The sequence below is a fragment of the Battus philenor genome, unplaced genomic scaffold (genome assembly GCF_028537555.1).
Source record: "Battus philenor isolate CCGP_79_NKW_IND1 unplaced genomic scaffold, ilBatPhil1.0.hap1 SCAF_1, whole genome shotgun sequence".
Classification (NCBI taxonomy): Eukaryota; Metazoa; Arthropoda; class Insecta; order Lepidoptera; family Papilionidae; genus Battus; species Battus philenor.
This window is the reverse complement of record NW_027181661.1, coordinates 17,620,558-17,644,956: the sequence shown is the minus strand read 5'-3', so window position 1 is coordinate 17,644,956 and position 24,399 is coordinate 17,620,558. Positions and strand designations below refer to the sequence as shown.

The 24,399-nt window shown below is 33.5% G+C and overlaps 1 long non-coding RNA gene across 1 annotated transcript; it reads right to left on the bottom strand.

Annotated features, from left to right (window-relative positions):
* Positions 1 to 3,980: 3,980 nt before the first annotated feature.
* LOC137920866 (uncharacterized) lies at positions 3,981 to 21,752 on the bottom strand. The gene is made up of 7 exons (XR_011107116.1): positions 21,686 to 21,752; positions 19,551 to 19,631; positions 11,296 to 11,378; positions 9,985 to 10,171; positions 8,751 to 8,871; positions 4,802 to 4,903; positions 3,981 to 4,181 (listed from the first exon to the last, which is right to left on the bottom strand). It is a non-coding gene; the product is annotated as an uncharacterized lncRNA (long non-coding RNA).
* Positions 21,753 to 24,399: the final 2,647 nt, after the last annotated feature.

Here is a 24,399-nt window from a genome sequence, read left to right as displayed (position 1 = left end):
CATCACAATTATGTATAGTACTTTCCCTCCAGGTGGCGTTAAAAAAATTCCACCCTGGATTCACCGCAGACATTAGCGTCCGGCGCTGGCAACGAAAGGGCTAACAACAGACCCCGATGAGTTAGTTTTTAATTGTTCTCAATAGATGGCGTGCTATCAAATCTTAGACATAATTTTAATCTATTATAAATAATTGAAATGATTTAATATAATTAGTCTATTTTGATATTTACTATGGTCTGCCCACTCCCAGTTCATGCTGTCGTTCCGTGGGAATATATCGCCTACCCTTGTCGTCTCGTTCGCCCTTTACTAAATATCAAAACTTCGACATTGCATATAAAACTAAATGGTCCAAATTACTATATGAAATAATAAAATAGTATGAATTTCGCCAAAGTTACCCCAGCACTTAAAGCCTATATTCACATCTAAGGCAGCTATTTATAACAGATAATTTTTTTTTTTTAATTCTAAACATACAAAGATAAATATAATTCTACAATATTACAGACAGCACGACTTCAGATATCATTTTTTTATATATATATTCGTTAAGTAGGTTCAAATGTTCACACAAAAAAAGCAAATGTTACTAGTTAAAATTCTAAAACAATGACTTGATTTCTCGCATACAAACCGTCACGTTATAACGTCAAAACTTAAAAAAGTGTTTGATATATATGTATATACATACATATATATGCATATTCATATATATATATATATATATGTATGATTTCAAAAAATCTGTCGAAGCAACGCAACCATAGTATTAAATTGTTTAATGAAAATCCATAAATAAATATATTTCATTACCATCATTTGAGCCATATGTTGTTCACAGCTGGACATAGGCTCCCCCTATAGATCTTCAATAAGGCCGGTCCACTTCATGGATGGCAGCCCCACACTGCTCTTGCAGGTCCGTCGTCTCCACTCCTCCACTCCTGTCGTCCCAAACATTAAGGCCCCCTTGAAACCTCCTTATCTTATAATCCACACACTCATCTAGTTTTACATTACCGTGCTTGTAAATTTAACCTTCTTCCTTAATTATTACAATTCAAAGTTTGACAAAGCTACTAGATAGATATAATTTGTTTTAATCTCCGGTGTCACAGTTTTAAATATATAAACGATCCGAATAATTGTATCTCATTTCAAAATATACACCGGGCTTAACAATATATATGTACAAGTTAAATATATATGTAATAATGAAATATATATTGATACTCACTTGTAAAAAATATTGCGCCTTGGTAAATTCAGGAGTAGGATTTGTAGCAAGCAGGAGCACTACATCCTTTATGGTTGAAGTGGCACATATATATTCCGTAGAGGTTGGCATAAGCGAAGAGTGTTGAAGATACTAGAATATTAACAGCAACAGTTAGATACAAATGTCATTAAATCATTTACCAGCCAGTTGCTATAGTCAACAAATTAAAAAAAAACAAATTGTCATATATAATAATAAATACAATTATACAGACTGATTTGTTTCAAATGTAAACACTTTAACAGTGTGAATATATAGCTAATATTCTGTCAATTAATGTGGTGAACACCCTATATAAAACATATAATTGTTTACTATCATGAAATTTGTGCTACCAGAAGTTATATAGTCTCTCGCATTACAATATAAAAAAAATGTTGCATATTTCAGAGCGAGATAGAGATCCTTGCTAAGTTTGTTGGAAGATATTGCCTGCAGGTACTTACAACAAGCCTTATTGTTAATATACAAAAGAGGCTTTTGCCTTTGCACGTGAACATCCTATGACTGAAATAATTTTAATTGTATTTTTAGACATAGGTTATTCAGTTTCAAAAAAAATTAAAGCGTAGGAATACAAGACCTTTCTAAATTTATAAAAGCTTGTCTTAAAAAGTTAAATGTGTTGGTGTCTCTATCAGTTTCAAGTCTGTTCAGTTGGAAATATCAATAATACAACTAAACCTCCTTTATATGCACTTATATGTACAAAAAACTACTGTGCGCTGTCTGTTAAAACATTTTCCCTAGATAAATATTAATTTAGATGTTTTATTTATTGTTTTTACAGCCTAACATATATGTTTTGTGCTATAACATATATCTTATTATCTACAATCAAATATTAAGAATAGAGGTATATATAAATGACAAGAATCTTTGGGATTGATGTCGCTTGATTATTTTAATATAATTTAGGCTATATCTGACAAAATGTAAATGTACATACCTGCGTTCAAATTTATTGAAAATATGTCATTGTGGTGTTTGTTCTTGCTTCTTCTCCACAACTATAACACCCTGCGAAGAAAATAGAGTCAAAAATAAAGTAAATTACATAATAAGTTGATAATGAATAAAAGTTCTGTTAAAATTAGATATCTTTAAAAATAATGAAACATGATACTTACTTGTCATATTGATATGTTCTTCTATTCCAATTTATTTGACTTGAAATGTTATTTTAAACAAAGTTCTTTGTGTACTCATCTCTGCAATCTGCGACAACATGCAAATAAATTCAAACAAGATTCAAGTTAGAATCTAATGGTTTCATTGAAATTAAACAACATATTAATTTTTAAGTCTTGTTTCTTTTATATATATCTAGGAGACATTTACTTTCATGTAATTTTTTTTTGGAAAATGTAGCGTTTTATATAAATTGAAATAGGAGGTAGATGTAAGAATATACTTGAATAGTTTTGTTTGATTTGTGGAGCATAAAGAGAAATCTATGAAATATTTTTACAAGAGAGCAAAATTAGTATGAACACTGGCAGCTTATGGCAGTTTATATTTTTCAAAATGGCTTCCGTGAAACTTTGTCATGTAGAAACAGCGTCAATCATGTTTTACATCAACGTATCATCCGTTGGACTTTATGTATTTATATATGATATTCATATATTTATATATGAAACAATATAACATACCACACAGATCCTGAATTAATTTCAGCTCCGCATGCAAATTGGCTTTTTCTTATTTTTTTTTCTTTTAACAGATTATTCGATGTAACGTTCATTTGTTTTTTAAATCCATTTCTTAACAGAAACACAAATCACAAATAGAAAAATTTAAATTTGTAAAGAAAACGAATTCATAAAAACGAACGTGGTCTGAAAATTTTAAAGGTTAACGACACGCGAAAAAATTATAAAATGGTGTCGCAGAAGTATGACATAGATTAATGAAATGCTATGCTACATGAAATACAGAGTAAACTCACCCATAGATGAACTTTGAGAAGATGGAATTGCTTCCAAATCTGAATGATTCACTACGATCTTCATTTCTTAAAATTTATATATCCTGACCAATCATTTTAGTTAAGATATTTATAATTCTTATATAGTTGAAACTTAAACACACCACACTTCCACATTTCGTCTACGCACATGTCGAATGATCGAGAAAATTCTTTCATGTATCTAACAGTTTGCGTTCGTAAATATTTAAATTTTAAAAAAAAATCTTTTTATTTTTAATTTATTACGTCTATCACATATATTAATTTATTTGTAATAAAGCAATTTTTTTTCTTGTGAACAACTAAGCAATTTAAAATTAAAAATATTTTGTTCTACTGGTGTATAAAATAAAAATCACATTTAAATACAATAACTAACAACATTCAACTCTTTATTATTGAATAAATAATTACGTAATAATTATTATGTAAATTATAAATAATGACAAATTAAAAATGTTGCCATATGTGATAGCAGTTTAAATTAACTTAAATTAACTTGAGTTCAATTTAAACTTTTTGTGAATCATATCTTTGTTTTTATTTTTGCATATTACAATTTAGAATTTTCAATTAATGCTTATAAAATTTTATACGCAATCTGTAAGATTCTTTTTATAAATATCTACCCACATTTTTTTTCAGTTTTTTTTTACCGATTCGAATTTTTGCTTTTTATTGTAATATTTAATAATATACTAGTAAAAAAAATATTCTATGGTTATTATAAAACGTTTATTTATAATTATATATATTTATATCCACCATAATTCTCACATTTAATTATTTTCACTATCAATCATATATATCAAGAGGCGTTTACAGGCTGGTAATGCCAGGTTTAAAAGTCCTCAATTAAATTATATATTTTCAAATACGTTCCTTTTCTTCGGGCGATCCAATCGAAAGGATTGCGAAACAAATCTAGAAGAAAAAAAAACAATATTTTATCTGATGTCTGTCCAAGTCGAATATTAGTGTGCCTATTTCATCACTCGCATCTTTCTGCATCATCATGCAATTTTTTTGGGTGGGCTTGTTCCACTAGACCTGGACTAATTACCATGTATAGCTGTTTCGCACTACAATGTTACTATATGTTAAAAATAACTCTAGATTTCTGTATTAATGAATTCATCGACAATTGAACATGAGTCCCATAGGCATCCAATAAAACCGGTCGCAGACTGCCTCCGTCATACCTTGGTACGGTTTACCTGAAACTTTTATTTAAATAGCGAAGTCTGGAATGTACTTGCCGCTACATACTTTGACGAGATTGTTCTCTTAGCAGGTCACGCTTAGTCTAATACCGGTTTAGAATTTCGACTCAACAGCGACTGAACATGGTCGGAAAAATGGTCGCTGGAAATTCTTTTAAAGAGAATTTTAGTATAGTCGAGGGTTGGCGGCCTAAGTGATGAATTTCTAAATGTTGTATGATACATAGATTTGTATGGACAAAGCACCGGCTTTCGCATGTCGGGATAAAGCTCCTTTTTCCCGACATACGAACGCTAGTTTTTTATTTAAATTTAACTCACCGTTGATACAGCAGGTTTTCTGTTGTTAACCATAAAGGCTGATTCAAATCCATTTTTCCTGTATTATTAGTGTCGATAACGATTTTCATACAGATGTATAAACTGAAATAAAAATAACAATTAATCACACATATATAGTTTGAAAAGCAATATAGTTTTAAATTAAGGGTGGATATACAGTATGATTGGTTATAAATGTAAAATATGTCGATATATAGATCATTTGCTATCGATTATTGTATCTAAAAAAATGTTCAGAGGAATGAGCTGAGCGTTGGCAAAAATTACGAAATAAAATTGACTCGAATAAATCTACAATTAACGTATGAACAATTTTAATTATTTAACACGTGTTAAATTGTAAACAGCAATTGAAATTTATATTTTAATAAATGAAAAGTTTAAAATCGTGCAAATATTATTTATCTGTCACAATTTGACGTGCACAGGTTACGATTTAAATATAATTAAACTTTATATACAATAAAATGTCTTTATATTATATAAGTTATAAATTATTTTTAAGAAAAATCGTTTATCTCCGCACCGGTCTTTTGCGTCACCTTGTGTCAAGGCATGAAGCGGTCGCATTAAAAAGTTCGCGCCATTGTTCGTTTGACATTCAATATTAACCTGTACATTTGATTCAACGTATTTCCATAATAAATTATTAGTTCACTTGACAAATTCACAATGGTGTCGTTTGTTTGGATAAACAGTACTTTGTTTCCGTATTGGGAGATATTCAGAATGTTCCAAGGTCGGGATCTTCGCATTAGTGTACACGATCTTGCACGCGCGCTATCTCTGATGGACAAATACCTCTCATCGGAGCAATACCCAACTCTTATTAACGAATTTAACGCTAACGGAAGCGGAAGACTTCATTTCTTTGAATTTGTTCCCTTAGTGAAACATTTGAAACGTCACGACGCAGACATAGACGCCGTATACGAAATCATAAGATCCTATGACCCGGTAGGCGCTGGAATAGTCACAGGAGCAACCCTGAGGTACATATTGACGAAGACATTAGCACAAGGGCTCACTGACACCGAAGTGGACATCATCTTCAGCGCGACGGGAATGAACAACAACTCTGTTTTCTATTACGGTATTATTTTAAAACTAAAACTGTTTTACTTTGATTATTAAGCTTTATGAAATATAATACATATTATAACATTTACCATCTTGTTTCATTCGTTTTCTACCTTACTTTATAAACAATTGACGCTAGGTGTCGATTCAGTGCGCGTCACAAGATAGCCGCGCATAAATTTTGTTGCAAATTTAAATATAACAAAAATTATTACATTACTATGTTAAAATAGTTTAAATAATTAGTAACCTTATTTGTAAATAATAAAGGTTAAAATACATAAATATGATTTGAAATAGTTCTATAGTATTAAGTAAATTACTCAGTGCATATGCACTCAGGTCGGAGCCGATCGAAGAGCATCGGCTATTTTCGAGAGTAAAGTAGTAATTGCATGCGTGCAAGCGAGACAGAATGATATATCTTTTTCGCTCGGGTAAACCGAGGACAAACTCACTTTGATGTTTTCTTGGACAACCTTAAAATATATTTGTTGTGTGAATTAAAAATGATACACTGAAAAACTGTCTTCTTACTGAACATGCAATTTAATGTATTTATGTCCGATATAAACAATAACGTTGTTTAATTTATTGAGCTTCGTAAAACTTAATATTAAATTTTTTTGTATTTTAATACACATTAATTACTTGACGTTTACTTTAATAACAGTCTTATACATTTATTATACCAACCACTTATATATATATATATATATAGTCCTTTAAGAATGCTCGCAGGCTATATTTGGCTAGTTTAGACCAGTTTTAATCGATAAATATGAAAATAATATATCGTAATACTTTAACATAGAGCTTTTGATGAATCTTTATCATATACAGGATGATTGCTTATAGGTGTAGAAACTTTAAGCGGGTGAATATATAGTGCACTTTATACATAAACCAATAGTTTCAGAAATAATAAATATATATATATATATATATATATATGTATATATATATGTGTATATATATATATATAAATTAAATTATTATTTACTATCTGCCCTATAGACTTTGTACTACCACAAGTTATTGGTCTGCCATATTTTAATATAAAAAAATATTATATATATATATATATATATATATATATATATATATATATGTATATTTCAGGTACGTAAATATATTTGGTGATGTACCTATATGTATATATGTGATGCAAAATCCATTAAATTTTTAAAGATAACAATAGATATAGCAATTTATCATTATTATATATGTTTTGATATATTTGCAATAAATAGCTGCGAAGATTAGGTGCAATGCGATATATCTTAAAGGTTGGTTTTTAATGGTAATATATATTTTAAGTAACTGTGATGACCATACGGTGCGGCAATCTTACTTATATATATAGATATATATATATATATATATATATATATATATCTATATGTGTGTATTTATGTATATAGGACTCTTGTACCTTTGTGGGGTGGTACGTCCGTAGCCTTATAAGCCTATTATAATCTGTGAGTGAAAAAGGCTTCGAAGCTCTGAACTGAGGTATACAGCGTCCAGAGGACAGCCATATGATATCGCACGATAACCTTCGCATCTTTTGTCTCTTGTAGAACGTTTCCTTGTCAGCAGTCGGAGATGCTGGGGTAGAAGTCAACGTGTCGTGACCTTCTTCTGGCAGACCATCATGGTACTGAAGGAGACCGAATGGGACATGAAGAGGACTAACCTCACCCCTCGATGCGCCTCGTGTCGGGGGAATGGTGTTTTTCTATTATAAGCGGGGCCTTTGTAGTCGCGAGTGTTTGCGTTTTTAATTTTAAAAAAAAATTAGGACACGTGTCCAATTGGTAGAATAATAAACTTGCTATATCCAGACTTCGATAACTTTTTTTATATTACTAGAATCTATATTGGACAGACATAAGCGTCGGTGTCTTTGTTTTTACATTTACTATTTGCATACTATTCACTAACCTAAATGTTAAACTGTGTAAAACTAATTTATAACTATCAACTTATTTTTACCTCTAACTTAAAATTACTAATTTATTTCTAATTAACGAAATCATACTTTCTCACAATCACAATGGAACGTTTTGCGGTGTAGGGTAAAGTGGAAGGTAAGCGATCTCCAGGATTCTCTCCAGCATGATGGACAATCTTCAAAACTGTCACTAAAGTCGGCAAATGGATTCTCTCACTCCACAAAACAGTTCGTCGCGACGTTCGGAGCGAGCAGCAGGGTCACCAGAACCAACCGGTACATGAGCATGTCCGCTTTGACAAGAATTCACTAATGAGAGTAATATCTAACTGAATAATACAACGTTGTGTTACTCCTCCATCATGTCGCTGGTGCCTTGAGGTTCGGTAGTGGACACCGCGAACCGTCAGACCACAAACCTGCCCACGAGGTGGAAATATGACCTGGATTAAGTCGCCGAAAGACGCTGGATCCAGGCCACTTAAAACCAACCCTATTATTATTCTATGGGGGAGGCCTAGGTCCACATGCGGACGTGCTATGACTAAAATGTTCCTAGGCGTATGCGCTGTCTTTACACAGCGATTTCCTGATGCCATGTCTACCTACTGTGGGATGTACATAGGCCGTGTCTACCGGCGCGTGGTCTCCACTGGAGGACCTTTAGATTCCAACGGCTGTCGATAACAGATAGATTGTCGTTCGGACAACTTATCTATACTCATAGTGTTTTTATAGAGACTTACGTATTCGTTGGCCATTGATACCAATAACTACATAACGAGATAAGGATGCGTTTACATCAGCGGAAAATTGTCAATTAAAATCTGTCACTGAATGAAATACAACTGGCTTCTACAAAAAGGATCCTATCATAAATAATTTTCTCACCTTTATTTACAAGGGATAATGATATAGCCGAGTATGAAGCTGACGTCAGTGAACAGGAAAGAAGGCGGCCATTACCCTGAGCTTAAACATATCTGTTTCCCACACAAAGAGCACTGCGTACCTGGAACAAACAAAATAAATAATAAATATTTATTCATTTATCAGCGAGGTAAGTCTGTAAGTATAAGGCAGCTCTGGATCATTTTATGTAAAGCAGACTGAAGGCGAAGATATTTGAATAATATGTTTTACAGGTTAGAAATACAACAATACCTCACTTTGCGTCGTGGTTACGTTCCAAAAAAAAAACGCCGCAAAGTGAATTAAGATTTTCTGTAACAAACCATGTATAGATCGAAGATAGGTTCCAGAGTCATACTAATTTTAAAAAGAAAATTGAACAAAGTAAACATTTAAAAAACATAAGTAATATAACTCTGCCAGTAAATAAATTGGAATAATATTTACCTTCTTTTTAACCAGAAACAACAAGTAAAAATTTATTTAAATTTATCATTCGCCTTTAAAAAAAAGGACAACACACTACGTAATTGAAATTGAACTCTAAAATTAGCAAAACAAAGTGAAAATAAAACTGTATTAAAATTGCGTTGATTTGTAGTTAGGAAGGAAATCCCCGAGTTTTGATGGCATGGCGCAATTAGAAACAAAAGTGTTGTCATATTTTAGAAAAAACAGAAATTTAAGACTCGAACCCAAAACAACGCAACCTCGAAAAACTAACGACGCACAGTGATAATTAGTACTAATTAAGCAGCGACGCAACTTCGAAAAAAACGCAAAACGAAACGATGGTAAGCGAAGTATTGGTGTACGTAGATTTTCAGAGAAAAAATTTTCAGCGGACGGGACACATTATTCCTATCGCCTATTAATCCTGTGGCCTATCGTTTCTCTTATCTTCCATCTATAACAAGGAATTTTTGGACAAAATGTTTTAGAGGCGACCACGATCCAGAAGACGCAGCTTGGATAGATCCCCCATTAGGTAGACCGACATAACCAGGGTCACGGGACATCGCTGCTCATGCCTTACAGTGATGTGATTTTTGTTAGTTCATAATTTTAATTTTTATATACTATACATACACTTGCGTGCAAAAAAATCTCTATGATTCACAAATACCTATATTAAACGTTTTTAACTTTATTATTAAGTACAATTATTCGTTGCCTCCAAATAAGTTAGTAAGTATATTCGCCGACCACATACCTGATACTTCATACTGCAGGTGGTTTATATCTGGTATGTCTTGTTTGAGATAAATCGATGTGCATTTTGTTGGGTCAAGACGTAACCCGTTGTTACTGACTTATTGCAACTTAAACCATTGCATTAGTGTATTCAAGTAACATGGTTGGTACACCTCATCCATGGCAGTGTCGCGTGTAGGGGTACCCTGAAAAAAAGAGGTATATACACTGAATGAATTGTCTTGAAGACGAGTATCAAGAATTATATATCATGTGCCTGCCTCCAGGATCGAGAGGAACTACATATATATTTACGATATAAATAGCTCAACAGATTAGCAACCTGAGGTGGCAGTTGATAGACTACATAACGCGTATAACAAACAGACGTACATACATACACAGGTATTGCCTTTTAATATCGGAGGGAAATTTTTTCATTGGACACAAGATATGGGAGGTCCGGCCTTTGGAGGAAGGATAGGTTTATATGGTATTTCTACCCACTAAAACCCTCAAGGTGATCAACATCGATACGTTAGTGATGATTGTATGTTGTGTCTTGATGTAACGCTGCAACCAGGGGACCGCTTCGCATTGCCTCACTTAGCGCTTTCATTCACCTCTTACGACATGGGATACCTTAGCTTTGTTCTAATGAAAAGGTTTACACGGGTATGGCCAACATTCGTGCGAATAACTTCGGTGATAACTTCTCTGTGATGTGATGACGATTTTGCAGATGAGCTGGCATGAAGGGGCTTCAGCATGATAGTTTACTGCCCGGAGCCCCACATCCCACTACCAATGGGTAAGGCCAGGTCTCTGGTAGCTGAGTGTACTAGGAGTAAACGCAGCGAGCAATGGACAAGTCATGAGGAGTGCCGACAAGCACAAGGCAATGCCGAACATGAGCTGCCGGCTCTCTGACGCCCTGCTCCGGCTGTCGCGACCCCGACTGCGTTTGGTGGCAGTGACATTAACCGGTCATGGTGTTTTTAACAAACGTCTATTTACATCAGGCGTTACGGACAGTCCTCTGTGCAGAGCGCGCCTGGAGGAGGACGAGACAGCTGCTCACGTACTACTCCGGTGTACGGGAACATCAAGGGTCTGCTGGGATTTCTCTAGGAGGTGGGTTGACTTGATTAAGACCAACCACGATGCAAAATAAGCGCATTGCCGCTTAGTTGCGGAAACCAGCCCGCTGAGACAAGACAAGAGGTCCATGGTAAGCGGAACACACATTTCTCTATTACCTTTGTCCTCAAATATCGCTATTACTGTCATATATTCAGTGAGGTAAATTAAATTAAAATTTAATACGTACTGCCTGTTTCGTGCGAAACGTCGATCTGTCTGTAGCAATGATTGTGCCGGTGTTCGTTTCGGGACGCTTATATCGCAGCTCATCTGTAATAAAAATATTTTTATTATTATCATTAAACCAAACAAGCAATCTGAAGTGGCAGTGGCAGTGGAGGGGGGGGGGGAACACATCGCTTGTCTACTTGTCTATTGGTGACGATAGGTTAATACGACTACGGCATAATCAACGCTGTGTGAGGTCGCTAGGCGTGGTCATCGAAAGATTCACAATTCAGTTTTCTATATTGGTTAAATAAAGCCTTAAAAGGTTTAATATATTATATCATTTACTGCCAGTTAATTAATGATTTCAGAAATAATAAATCACTTTGATAAATTCAAAATTCAGAATACATATTAAAAATAATTATTGTTCAATTTTGCTATCTTTGGAGTTATTGTGATATTAGGGGGACCGGAAAGTAATATCGTTTCTGTCGAAATATTTTAAAGAAAAACCGACTGATTTGTTGCTGCTCCCGCATTGATTTGTATACTAGATACCAAAAGGTTGTTGATAAAGAAGGTGAATATATCGTTGATTATAAAATAAAAACTTGTTAAATATGTAGTCGTCTGAATTTAACTTAAGAAAGCGACATTACTTTCCGGTCCCCCTTATGTTTATAACACACAGTAATTACAATAATTTTACATATGCAAGCACGCACACAAAATAAAAAAAACAAGATATAGAACAATAAACACACACATGAAAACATGTCTTAATTGTTCCAAATAGTATCTGTGTGTGTATGTAATGATTTTTGTGTTCAAACGGATCTATTCAGCATAAAGCACGGACAAACCATGGCGCACTAGTGTACCTTATCTTATCTTCTCCGTTTTTGCCATGCCTTCCTAAAATAGTCACGCCCTCCTATGTAACATTTATATTTGTATATTAAAGCGAAAGGGTTAATAAATCGAGTCTACTTTCGAATTGCCACCTCCTGGGGTGTGGATCCCACTTAGTGAAACAATGGCTTAAGCCTTAATGTAAAGTGGTCGTGGCGGTCGCGTGTTACAAACCAATAATAAGAGGCTTTACGAACGACATAGCATGGGCTGGCTATAAGACCAGAACAGATGCCCGCTGAATCCTTAAGGCTTTAGATGATACCGCTAGCATAATTGTTAACATCATCTGAAGACACTAGATGAATGTTACCAACAGGTCTTATTTGAAATCTATGTGTGAGAAAATAGAACTCAAGAATGGTAAAAAACAACCTCATTCCAAAGATCGTCATAAAGACAAATTAAACCACCACCGCGTCTACCGGCACGTGTTTCCTTCCACCATTTAGAGTTCTTTTCTGATTCGACCTGACACCAAAACCATGAGGCGACCACGTCACGTATCCTAACGCATTCAGTGGCAACACACATGAGTCAACATCTTGAACTTCAGACAAATAAATATCTAATATATAATATCAAATATTGATGTACTAAAAAAACCACTGTTTACTTCTATCTATGCAGACTTTTTACTGCTAGAAATTGACTGCAGTCGCATTCGAATATAATAAAAATAAACGCATTTCAGATCATCCTGTATAATTTAACTTAACTAAAAAGAGAGCCATGCGAGTTATTCACAGCACAGAGCTGCGAAGGCAATTTAAACAGGTAATAATTCCTACAGTGTCTTCCCAATATATTATAATTTACAACAATTGTAATAAATTAAAAAAAATGTCTAACACACATACTGTATTTACAAAGCACCGTGATAAACTGACTGTACCAAAGTTATTTGTTATAAACGGAATTCGATTTTTAATATACCGCAGAATATTATGGAACAAAATTCAAAACGCCCATTAAAAGTAAATTGACGAAAAAGTCTTATTATTCAATAAAAGAATATTTAAATGACAAGAATCCTTGGCAGCGATGTCGCCTGATTATTTTGACTTCATATAATATCAGAAACAGATTAATAAATAAATAAATGATAAGTTGGCGAACAATAAGAGTACTGTTAAAAGGTTCAATGTTGAATAAATAATTTTTTTCTTTATATCAAGGTCACTTGGCAATGGAGAGTATACCGTAAGGCTTCGCTGAGATTTCATAAATCGTACAATGGTCTAAGTGGCAGCGCGGGACATATCTCGAGTGGCCACGAGTAGGTAGACGCGAACTAGGAAACCAAGTGGATGGTTAAAGTCAGGAAATCGCCGGATGCGGTGTGCGGTTAGGTTATATTTTGTTGACAGTATGATAATTTATGATGCATATAGATATTTGTAACCGAGTTGAGTTTTTTTTATATCGCCTCCATTTTTTTTAACCCCCATGTTGAACGAAACATGCGAGCTAGAGAGTGATTATATCTTTTGCAAAGATATATATCTTTCTAGCTCCCGAGCTGGAGATGGGTATCTCTAATGCACACTGACCATTTGTATATATATATAACAAGCGACAAGGTGGATGCGGCGTTCTGCGTAAGGCCGCACAGCTGTATAGTAATAAACTCAAGTTGTGCAGCTTCTGCGCTGCATACCAGACAGAGCTGCCAGCTTTAGCAACGCGACAGAGCTGAGCGACTCGCGGTCCGCCCTCTAGACAGTCGCAAGATCGGACACCCTCCAGCGGTAAGAGTAAAAGAGAATATTATAAAAATGAGAGAGAATGGCAAGAATGTTAGATTTTATTGGAAGAAAGCACACGCGGGGACGGAGGGGAACGAGAGGGCGGACCAACTGGCCAAGGACGCGGCCCTGAAGAGTAAAAGACGACCGGAACATGAGGAATGCCTATCTCATTCGTCAAGCGACAGCTTAGGCTGGGAACGCTTGACGAATGGAATAGCAGGAACATGGAAGGAACGACGGCATCGACAACGCGGAAGTTCTTCCCGGACGTCGTCTCGGTCTATCGCGCGCTCCACAGCATGAAGGTGGAGGGGGCACGGGGAATTCTCTGAGTACCTTCACAGGTTCAAGCTCAAGGAGGACTCTTCGTGCTTCTGTGAACCGGGCGTGGACGAGACCGTGATCCACCTGGTAGCAGAATGCTCCGCATCTGGAGGGCTCCGATACGAGACCGAACCTCCATTATGAAGGAAAAGGAAGAGAGAGAGTCCTTCCTACAGAGAAGTGACAAAATATGTAATAAGTAGAAACAAAACATAGATTAGGCAATAAAACATTTTAAAACTGGATAAAGTTAACTAAAATAAAAATAGCGTAAAACAAAACTAAAATTATGATATATACTGGATAAAGTAAATCAAAATATAAAACCCGTGATAAATTATAAATAGAAATAGATATAACTGCAGTGTTTGAGGATGGATGAACGGAACGGAATGTCTGAGAAAGATAAATTTGTGGAATGAAAGAACGGAGAAAAAATAAATGTGAAATATGAAAGAGAAGAATAAAAATAAAAATGTAATGTGAAACAAATTATAAGAATCAAAAATCCCTGTTACCACATAAATAGGGGTGCACCTGCAGATTTCTCAAATTCCAGACGGCAAAGGGACAAGGGCGCAAAGCCCATGACCAATTTTAAAGATACCTGAGGAACCTCGCCTCGAACCGAGACATATTTTACCGAATTGTGAGGCCGCCGAGATCATAGATCGCTTCAGTGGACGCACGAGACCTATTGCCTGCTGCAGCTTGTTCCAGCGCTAACACTATCCGAAGTGGCAGTAGTGATATTACCCAGGCAACTGACCAAGTCGAGGACTGTTGTTGCCTGTTGTCAGTTGCCTGGGTAATATCACTACTGCCACTTCGGAAAGTGTTAGCGCTGGAGGAAGTGGCAGAAGATACTCCAGCAACGCTCCTATCTAGTATAGTCGAGATTTTGTTTCTGTGATACATGATCCGGACTAGAATCCGACGAGACCGGACATGAACGTCTTGGTTTGGACACTCGGATACGGCACGGTCTCTGAACGTTATGTATTTAATTACAGCTTCATAACGCCACTTTATTTTTGTTACATTTTACTCCTGTTGTTTAGAAACGGTCAAGGACAATAATGGCCTTTCATTAGCGACGTGCACACAAAACTATCTTTTGCCCATCGCTCTGGGCAGTCCACTAGTGAAGTCGGGTAAAGGAAACGCTGCGCTTCGAGAAGAGCATTGCCACACTTTCTAGTAGTCGTAAGTCGGCGGTTGTCGTATGACCTTCGCTTAGGTCTGAGGACCTGTCCTTGAGGCACGCCTCCTGACAGGACGTGGTCGGGAACAGACCTCCACGCGAAACTAAAAAAATTCAATCGCCCAGAAAGCCTCGTTTATGGCATATAACGGCATCGTATAGCTTGTATACCAAGACTGGTGATGTGGGTATGACCCCCCCCCCCCCACATCAGGTGGACCAAAGACTTAGCTTGAGGTCAAAGGAAGCATCTAGTTGCGTAAGACCGGTCATCGTGGCGAGCTTTGAGGGAGAATTATGCCTTGCAGTGGGCGTCCACCAGCTGAAAAAGAAACCCCACGTCATGTAAGATGGATCCCTTAATTCGCTCTCTAGGATGTGATCCGTAATACGATACACCCGCTGTGTGCAGAAAGTAAGAAGTTGAAGTTCGAGAATCGAACGCTGTTTCGCCTCAAATCTACTTTTATTACACTAACCGACAAAATCTTAAAACCAATTATTAATTACCAATCAATTTGTCGTAAATACGTACATACTTAACACTCAGATAGTTAACTACGTTTTTAAGACATCTGTCATTCGTGTCGTAAAAAAGTTCCCGCCTTAGAATGTCTAAGTGACATTACGAGTAAGGTACCGTGAGGTACGAAATAACCGTCAATAATTTTTTTAATTATTATCAACAAAATAATTTATGATCATCGTTTCATACTTTGTTAACGTCTGGATATAGACTTAAGAACCTTTAGGCTTCAGCCATCTGTTCTACTTTTTACCAGTCCAGTTACTTCAACCATATCCCAAGCATAGCCTTATTCATCACTTGTTGATCTGTTATTCCGTTGCTGTATGAATGTATGTTTCACCACAATGAAAGTTTTAATCAAAGTTGGATGTATGTAAAAAAGAAATTATAAATGTGACGTATGGCAATAATTGAATATTCAAAAAACATCGATTTTATGTAAATTGATTAAGACGATTTATGGTACATGACTTTTATTGCGCGAACAGAACATAAGGTAGACATTAGATTTTACAGCTAAAAGTTATAACTCACTTAAGTTTTCACAGAGTGGACATTAATATATTTGTATGTTATTCATTTTTTGTGATGAAATACGAAATGCAGGATAAAATGCAAAAAACAATAACAGTGCAATGAAGTTATATAGTACTCGCGTGCAAGCAGCTGTTAGGATATAAGTTCAGTCGCATGGCAGAATAAGCACGACCAAATCTAGGCATTCGCAGTGCACAGGAAAGACGTAAGAAAGAAAAACCCAATAACATTTATAATTTTTATTTTTATCGAGAAAAATTGACAAAATAAAAATATTAAAAGTTTTCCATTCCTTTAATAATTCATAACAAAACACACTCACACGCTAAGCAACGTATGTTCAAACATCAAATATTTGAATACATTGATTCCATAAGCGGAAAAAGGCATTAATATAACAGATTTTACTAATTTGTAAAATGTGTGCATATTTAACTAAAATTAAGTTATTATAACTTTATAATGTGAAATTAACTGAAATAATTAATTTACCGCAGACAGAAATAGTTCTCAGTCTAACTCAATGTTTCTTTGGATTTTTTAAGGCAAAAGTGTTTTCTATTCCTCTATTTATAAGTCTACGCTTCAATGTCAATTAATATAGTATTGGTTTATGACACATTAATAATAATTCTGGCACAAACAAAAATATATATGTATCTCTTTAATGGTGCATATATCCATTGATGGAATATTTAGATGAATATATAGAAGAGCGTTTTCCATTTTTAGGGTTACAAGTCAACGTTTCAATGTCAATTAATATAGGATTGATTTATGATACATTAATAATAATTCAGGTAGAAACAGACATATACATGTATCTCTTTTATGGTGCATATGACCATTGATGGGATATTTACATGAATATATAGAAGAGCGTTATCCATTCTTAAGGTTACAAGTCAACGCTTCAATGTCAATTAATATAGGATTGATTTATGATAGATTAATAATAATTCAGGTAGAAACAGACATATATATGTATCTCTTTTATGGTGCATATGACTATTGATGGAATATTTACATGAATATATAGAGAAGCGTTATCCATTCTTACGGTTACAAGTCAACGCTTCAATGTCAATTAATATAGGATTGATTTATGATACATTAATGATAATTCAGGTAGAAACAGACATATATATATGTATCTCTTTTATGGTGCATATGACCATTGATGGGATATTTACATGAATATATAGAAGAGCGTTATCCATTCTTAAGGTTACAAGTCAACGCTTCAATGTCAATTAATATAGGATTGATTTATGATAGATTAATAATAATTCAGGTAGAAACAGACATATATATGTATCTCTTTTATGGTGCATATGACTATTGATGGAATATTTACATGAATATATAGAGAAGCGTTATTCATTCTTACGGTTACAAGTCAACGCTTCAATGTCAATTAATATAGGATTGATTTATGATACATTAATAATAATTCAGGTAGAAACAGACATATAAATGTATCTCTTTTATGGTGCATATGACTATTGATGGAATATTTACATGAATATATAGAGAAGCGTTATTCATTCTTACGGTTACAAGTCAACGCTTCAATGTCAATTAATATAGGATTGATTTATGATACATTAATGATAATTCAGGTAGAAACAGACATATATATGTATCTCTTTTATGGTGCATATGACTATTGATGGAATATTTACATGAATATATAGAGAAGCGTTATTCATTCTTACGGTTACAAGTCAACGCTTCAATGTCAATTAATATAGGATTGATTTATGATACATTAATAATAATTCAGGTAGAAACAGATATATACATGTATCTCTTTTATGGTGCATATGACCATTGATGGGATATTTACATGAATATATAGAAGAGCGTTATCCATTCTTAAGGTTACAAGTCAAAGCTTCAATGTCAATTAATATAGGATTGATTTATGATAGATTAATAATAATTCAGGTAAAAACAAACATATATTTGGACCTCTTTGATAGGATGTTCATGAAAATGTACCTAAAATTATTTAAATGCTAAGAAGATTCTCTCACCCCAAGCAAACATAACTGAGCCCATCGCATGATTTACGCTTTAAGTTTTAGATAAATAGGCATTTTGATAATGGATTTCTTAACAGTATACAGTAAATAAGATAAGCACAGGCAAGCGTAAATACAAAACATCACTTTGAATATCATTTCACTCATGTAATGGCTGAATGGCGGAATCTGTAACAAACATATTGTACTACAAAGCAAACTTTATAGATATACATTCACATTGTAATATTAGATAGCATTTGTAATTTAATACTAAGGGATGCAATAGTTGCTCAAGTTATATTACCTGTTAACTTTGACTAAAACAGAATATATTCTCAAATTTCAATCATCTCATTTCTAAAATGGGGCAAAGGCAATAGTTAAAAACTGAATTTACTAAACTAAGCTAACTTGTAAGCATGCAAAAATTCCAAATCCTACTTTTATATGTATGATATATTTATATTAGATTAAAAATCATGTGTACTAAAGAAGTAAATATTAGTTATAAAATGTTCCATTTTATGAAGTAAACCCATATTTTTAATCCAAAACCTTATCATCAAAGATTACTCTGTGATTGATGAATAAACTCATCCTAGCCCTATTCCGACAACACAAAACTAACTGGTTAATATAAATAAAAACCTCTCAAAATTCGCATAGCAAAAAGTATTCACAATAATGACCAGAGAAATCATTACAGTTTTCAAATAAAATCGCCAAATTTTGAATAACATGGTAAGTCTCTCTGGCCTAATGGCTAACCCAACACCATCATCATATAAAGTTGAATATAATGCTGAAAAACTTGTTATTACAAAAAGAAATTAAATTAATTGGTTGTAATTATGTAATCAACATACAGACGCTCATATCTGTAAGCGGGAGACCTATACCATGCAGAGGGTGTCTATCAAATTACATGAATAACTGCAGACAGCTTGATAATTGCAAGAGATTTTGCTTAAAAATGCAACATACCTGTATATCTCCATTACGCCAGATTATATGCAATTGCTTTGATTTACTTTGCATATATTTGCAATTAGGTGGTCAGTTTCACTAAAATAAAAAGCAAATGAATCAATAAACAGTTACTTATGAATCAATTTCAAGCAGCTAGCGCACTGCAGTTGAAACAATACAAAGAGCAAAATATGGCAACATGTGATAATGACAATATTCATTTTTAATCTTTTAAATATTATATGCAATAACAAGTTATAAATAACATACATATCAACATTAAAGAGAAAGTAATGTCCTTTAACTGGCAAGACTTTTTCATCTATCTTCATATTTGTGAGCAATTAAAACTGTAAACGGAATGACTGATAAAATTATGTACTTGCGTATATTGTGTATGTAATTATGTACACTTATTTTGTAAATTTCTTAAATTATCTTGATTTTACTAAATACAAAACATCACATAAGTAGTGAAGGACGGAGATAGTGTTCTGTGAAGCCGAAATTAGCCGATTGTCCCTATCCAAAAGTCAATGTGCAATATTTATCGCCAGGTACTTTTGGCAGTATATGTAATGTGATAGTGCCTAAGTTAAAAATGTAGCAAAAAATTACTTCATGAATACAATTGAGACGTGCAGTATTCAGAAGCCTCTGAAACATCTTCCCTTGCAAAATACTCTAATGGCAGGAGACAGAGGCCTATTGTCAGTGCGCGTAGTCAGTGATGATCGACCAATATGAGACAGGGGTGCTTATGATGGGGCCTTTTTATGGCCCGTTTATTGAAGGTAAATCACTCACTCTCACAAATTCTTTCGCTCTTTATCATTTGTCATATTTATCTTTCATCTTCTCTCAATCTTTACCACAATCTTTCACTCAACATTTTAATCTTAATTTACCATTACAATATGATAGTACTTATAAAAGTCAGTCACCAAGAAATCACTTAAGAGGATGTTTGGACACTGCAAAGTTGATGCCAAAATGAGGGAATAGACAGAGAAACCACGGTCACAGATAATGACAGTGTGCATGGAATACATGGTTTGTACAACCGATGGCTGTTGGTGCTAAAAGGTTCTCGAGCGGTAATCATCACCAGGTACATGATACATGGGTGGGCTCCCCACTTGATGGATGAGGAGATTTACATAGTAAAGGCTATGAGAAGTTGATGAATGCGGGCAGTCACATGAGACCAATTATTGTGGTGATCTTTGATGGAGGATTTGATGATGTATATACAGTCTATTTGACACCTATTTCTAGTCACACTGTATAAAGTAATGACTCTTAAATGTGTGATATTAAATTAAATTTTCTATTGGAATGTTATAAGTCAATAATAAGAGATGATGTTTTTCTGTTGTAGTTATATATTATAGCAAATCACTCCCTACATTAATATATATAATTTAATAAAATTAATACTGAATTTAAAAAAAAACATTATTTTATGGCAATTATAACCTTACTTTCTATAGTGGACTATAAAAAGGAATTATTTGTAACAATTACGATTATTTACTAAGGTCGCCATTTTGATTTTTAGAGGTTGATATGACTTGTATATATATTTACACATGATTTTAAATTGTAATATACATACTGACCTATTTATAATTCTTTATTGCATTTTTATCGACATCTTTGTCTCACTATTTATTGTTTTTATCATTAGTTTTTAGTTATTTAAATTTAGTAGGTTATCAACACAAATGGTTTAATTTTGGAATATAAGTTGGTACTAATGTGCCGTATTTATCAATTAAAACAAAACTTAAAGAGTCGAACATTTCTATAACGATTTTAATTAAACTAAAGTAATTGTTGATTAAAATTGTTAAATGGATTTTAATCGATGTTCAGATACAAGCCGTAAAAAATATGTAATAATCATACTATTTCTGTTTCGTGTGTGAACTTCCGCATCGAAACCTTGAGTTTATGTAGCAAATTATATTCAGTATCATTCAATACATCATAAAGAAATGCTTTAGATAAACATTCACATTTACGGATGTCGTTAGCAATTGAGTCTGGAATTAGGGAATGAAATGACGTCGATCCTATCGTGTCGGCATCATTTTGCACTGATTTGAGCCACTTAAATGAAAGTTTTAACCATTTTCCGTCCTTACCTTTAGTTTTTTTAAGGTTATATCACTCGTAAGAAAACGCGGTTACAGTTACGTACGATAAATTTACGCAACGCGTTTAATTTGACGTGTTTGACATATCTTAAAACATTGCCATCTATTAAAACATTGCCATCTGCTAGCAAGAATCTAAAAAAAAAAAAATACGTTCCAATATTTATAATTTAAATATTTAATATGGCTATAATTACTGGTATAAATTAAAATCTACAAAATATTATTTGTGATTTTGGAATCCATCATGAAGCTGGGTGATAAAAAGAACTCAATCGCTGTGATTTAATTACATAAAATATGTATGGTTCCAAATAATATTTTAAAATCCTCCTTGTATATATATATATATAAATACATATATATTTATATATATATATATATATATATATATATATATATATATATATATATATATATAAGTCTTTGTTCTAATCTGGAAAATAGTACAAATAAAATATACTGAACGCATTAATTATATCAGTCTTGCTGTTTTATAGCTGAGGACGTTCTAAATTCAAAATGATTTTTTTCTAAACATTTACACTGAAGCGGTTGACGATTTCTATGAGGATGTTACTACAGTATTTCATTTCAATTGGTTGTTGGGTTGTAAATGCAGAGAAAAATTTTAAATACATTAAAAATTCATTTAAGATTTTTCTCTGCAGCGTCAGTGTTGACCGGTGGATTGACTGACAAAACGGCACGTAGGTAGTGTGGGACAGAGATAATGCTCTACGAAGCCAAAATTAGCCGATTGTCTTGATTGATTGATCGCGTAGTACTGTAAAGATATTGTTATATTTAAAAATAAACTTAAAAATAACACATGTATAAGTATATTTATATATGTAAATTTTAAACAATTCAATGTAACATGTTTTGTATATTTTAACAACATGGGATCTCGATTCCATCATACTAGCGTTGCAGGAGTTTCTTTTGCCAGTTCTCCCAGCGTTGAGGCTTTGCAAAGTGGAAGCAGGGATCACCTCCTAGGAGCCCTTGAGCTAAGTTACTCCATAGAACGTTCACTGAAGCGATGGTAGAACTTGGCGACCTCCCAATCCTGTAAAATAGTAATACGTCGCGGCTCAATCCAACTGCAAATGCTATTTGGGCAGCATTAAAAGTCGTGTGCCTCTAGACCTTACATTGCTATTATTTGATTACTGTTAATTAATTTATTCATTTAAAAATTACAATACGTAATTATAGTATATCATACCGAAATAATCACATTATATATTTAAATGTATTATATATACCCGAATGATAAATAAATTTATTCTATTTAAAAAAAAAACCTCTGTCTCATGTTTTTTTCTCGTGGCTTGCAAGGCATTTAATGTGTGTAAATTATTAATATTCATTCCTGATAAACTTTAACAAGTTTCATAATTAAATTGAGCTATAGTTTGGTAATATTCATTTTTAATAAACGCTCTCTTCAATCTAAAAAAATCGATGTTATTTGGGATTAGGATTAGGGAATTAAAATTATTTTAATAAAATCATTTTCTAGTTATTAATATATTCTAGAAATGATAACCATGTAGGTGTTGGGTTGATAGAAGTTTCTAGATGATAAAGGGTTGTGTTGTATATTTATATTCTGAAAGAGAAATCGATTATTTGAATTCGATGTAAATATATTAAAATGTAAGGTAGTCTTGATTACCCTACTGTCAGGCGTTGGTTCGTGGTGGCAGATATGAATTTTCTACCCTCCAATTTTTTAAAACATTGCTGGATCACGAGCGTCAATACACGTTCTTTTGGTGTTGCAGTCTCGAAGAAGACAGCCGTGATTTTATATTAGATCTATCTGGTGATGTATATAAGTTATACATATTGTCCAAACCTACCAGTGATACTTTTTTAAATATTCCTTTCAACAATAATCACACGTGAATTTCATTATGGAAGAAAAAACATCACTCTGTGTCGCTACCATAAGTAAGTGATCAATCTATTTTTTTTAAATAATCTATATCTATTTATTTATTAAAAGTAACATCTTATGTTTATAATGTACTAAGCCGCAGTAATCAAAATTGTTTTCAATTACCTTTATTCCGGCGTCTTATAGGTTATATCAATTTAAAAATTTTTTTCCTTTTCGCAGAAAAATCCGAGACTCTAAAAGAGAAAGAGCTCTTTTCATTAGTTAATGATATCCTGAATATAAATAGGCAAACGGAATTGCCATCTTTAGATGTGATATTAAAAATTTGTAAGGAAATAGTGGTTTGCCTCTGTAAGTACAGCTTTTATTCATTCAAGTTTCTAGATGTTTCAAGAAGTTTCTAGAATATTATACATTCTTAAAATTTTACGCAAATTCACTATTACATTTTAAACTATCCCATAGATATGTAACAGCGTCTGTAGAGAGCGCTCCTATTGTATCTTCTGTTTCAACAATGTCGGACGTAACTTATCCCGGGTTCGTTTTAAATATTGCATAAACCATTATAAAGATTCTAATTGCACATTCGTATATCGTGTTTTGTTTTTACATATAAATAAAACAGAATCGTCCGTTTGTAATGACAGCTTTTTACTTACGCACATGAAAATATATACTGTCTGTCTGTATTTTCCGGCTAATATCTGAAATGTCTGGACCGATCCTGATGGGACTTGTACTGGAAGGTAGCTGGTGTAAATAAAAGTAACTTAGGTTACTTTTATTT